The sequence below is a fragment of the Psittacula echo genome (assembly GCF_963264785.1).
Source record: "Psittacula echo genome assembly, chromosome: 19".
Lineage (NCBI taxonomy): Eukaryota > Metazoa > Chordata > Aves > Psittaciformes > Psittacidae > Psittacula > Psittacula echo.
Window position 1 is genome coordinate 5551394 of NC_137755.1, and position 3081 is coordinate 5554474.

Consider the following 3081-nt stretch of genomic DNA (forward strand, 5'->3'; position numbering starts at 1 on the left):
GTCTCTTCATGGTGCCCCATTCCCAGCTCAGTCCCTCCATAGCAGCCCCATTCCCAGCTCAGTCCCTCAATGCTGGCCCATTCCCAGCTCACTCCTGCCATGGTGTTCCCATTCCCAGCTCAGTCCCTCCATGCTTGCCCATTCCCAGTTTGGTTCTCCTATGGTGGCCCCATTCCCAGGTTTGTCCCTCTTTGATGGCCCATTCCCAGCTCACTTACTCATGGTGCCCCATTCCCAAGCCGCTCCCTCTTTGGTGCCCCCATTCCCAGCTCAGTCCCTCCACAGTGGCCCCTTTCCTACCTCAGTTACTCATGGTGGCCCCCTCTCAAGCTAGTCCCACTTTGGTGTCCTCATTCCCAGCTCAGTCCACCTTTAGAGGCCCTATTCCCAGGCTGGTCCCTCCATGGTGTTCCCATTCCCAGCTCAATCCCTCTTTAGTGGCCCCATTCCCAATTCAGTCCCTCCATGATGTTCCCATTCCCAGCACAGTTACTCATGGTGGCCCATTGCCAAGTGGGTTCCTCTTCGGTGTCCCCATTCCTGTGTTGGTCCCTCCATGGTGCCCAGTTCCCAGCTCAGTCCCTCCATGGTGGCCCCATTCCCAATTTAGTCCCTCCATGGTATTCCCACTCCCAGCTCAGTTCTCATGGTGGCCAGGTTCCCAAGCTGGTTTCTATTTGGAGGCTCCATTCCCAGGCTGGTCATTCTATGATGCCCCATTCCCACCTCAGTCACTCCGTGGTGTTCCCTTTCCCAGCTCAGTTACTCTTGGTGCCCATTCCCAAGCAGGTCCCTCTATGGTGGCCCAGTTCCCAGGCTGGTCCCTCTATGATGGCTCATTCCCAGCTCAGTTACTCACGGTGGCCCCATTCCCAATCTGATCCCTCCATGGTGTTCCCATTCCCAGCTCAGCTCACCTTTAGAGGCCCCATTCCCAGGTTTCTCTCTCCATGGTGTTCCCATTCCAAGCTCAGTCACTCTTTAGTGGCCCCATTCCCAGCTCAGTCCCTCCACAGTGGCCTCATTTGCAGCTCACTCCCTCCATAGTGGCCCCATTCCTAAGCCATCCCTCTTTGGTGCCTCCATTCCCAGCTCAGTTCCTCCATGGTGTTTCCATTCCCAGCTCAGTTCCTCATGGTGGCCCATTTCTAGGTCAGTCTGCCTGTGGTGGCCCCATTCCCAGCTCAGTCCCTCCATGGTGCCCCCATTCCCAGCTCAGTCCCTCCATGGTGCCCCCATTCCCATCTCCATCCCACCTGCAGGTGACCCCATTCCCGCCCAGCTCCCAGGATTGGATTCGTACCATCCTTGACCTCGATGCTGTTCTTGGCCTCCTGGCACTCGCTTCCCTCGAAGTTCTCGGAGCATATGCAGAATCCATTGCTAAAGGTGCCCCCATTCTGGCAGATTGGATATTCGCAGGATTCCCCATAGAATCCATAGGAACAAATGCACTTGTTCCCATCCCAAAAGCCGCCATTAAGGCATGGATCTGCAAGGATATGAGGGTGGGACATGGCTGGAGACACCTGGAGCCCATAGGGAAGGGCAGAGGGAAGGAGAAAGCCTCACCTGGAATTGTGCTCCTAGGGGGAGTTGTAGAGAGGGTGGACCTGGGAGTGCTGGGAATGGGAAAGGTAGATCGGGATGGAGAAGCGGAAGAGACACCAGGAGATGTAGAGATGGAGGAGATGGAGGTGGAGAGTGTAAAAGCGGTGGAGGTGGGATAACCTGGTCCAGGTTCCAAAGTGGTTTCAGGTCTCAAAGTGGTTGCAGGTTCCAAAGTGGTTGCAGGTTCCAAAGTAGTTCCAGGTTCCAAAGTGGTTCCAGGTTCCAAAGTGGTTCCAGGCTCCAAAGTGGTTGCAGGCTCCAGAGTGGTTCCAGGCTCCAGAGTGGTTCCAGGCTCCAAAGTGGTTGCAGGTTCCAAAGTGGTTGCAGGCTCCAAAGTGGTTGCAGGTTCCAAAGTGGTTGCAGGCTCCAGAGTGGTTCCAGGCTCCAAAGTGGTTGCAGGTTCCAAAGTGGTTGCAGGTTCCAAAGTGGTTGCAGGTTCCAAAGTGGTTGCAGACTCCAAAGTGGTTCCAGGTTCCAAAGTAGTTGCAGGCTCCAAAGTGGTTGCAGGCTCCAAAGTAGTTGCAGGCTCCAAAGTGGTTGCAGGCTCCAAAGTGGTTGCAGGTCCCAAAGTGGTTGCAGGTTCCAAAGTGGTTGCAGGCTCCAAGGTGGTTGCAGGCTCCAAAGTGGTTGCAGGTTTCAAAGTGGTTGCAGGCTCCAAGGTGGTTGCAGGCTCCAAAGTGGTTGCAGGTTCCAAAGTGGTTGCAGGTTCCAGAGTGGTTGCAGGCTCCAAAGTGGTTGCAGGCTCCAAAGTGGTTCCAGGCTCCAAAGTGGTTGCAGGCTCCAAAGTGGTTCCAGGTTCCAAAGTGGTTGCAGGCTCCAAAGTGGTTGCAGGTCCCAAAGTGGTTGCAGGTTCCAAAGTGGTTGCAGGTTCCAAAGTGGTTGCAGGCCCCAAAGTGGTTGCAGGCTCCAAAGTGGTTGCAGACTCCAAAGTGGTTCCAGGTTCCAAAGTGGTTGCAGGCTCCAAAGTGGTTGCAGGTCCCAAAGTGGTTGCAGGTTCCAAAGTGGTTGCAGGTTCCAAAGTGGTTGCAGGTTCCAAAGTGGTTGCAGGTTTCAAAGTGGTTGCAGGCTCCAAGGTGGTTGCAGGCTCCAAAGTGGTTGCAGGTTTCAAAGTGGTTGCAGGCTCCAAGGTGGTTGCAGGCTCCAAAGTGGTTGCAGGTTCCAAAGTGGTTGCAGGTTCCAGAGTGGTTGCAGGCTCCAAAGTGGTTGCAGGCTCCAAAGTGGTTCCAGGCTCCAAAGTGGTTGCAGGTTCCAGAGTGGTTGCAGGCTCCAAAGTGGTTGCAGGCTCCAAAGTGGTTCCAGGTTCCAAAGTGGTTGCAGGCTCCAAAGTGGTTGCAGGCTCCAAAGTGGTTGCAGGTCCCAACGTGGTTGCAGGCTCCAACGTGGTTGCAGGCTCCAAAGTGGTTGCAGGCTCCAAAGTGGTTCCAGGTTCCAGAGTGGTTGCAGGCTCCAAAGTGGTTGCAGGCTCCAAAG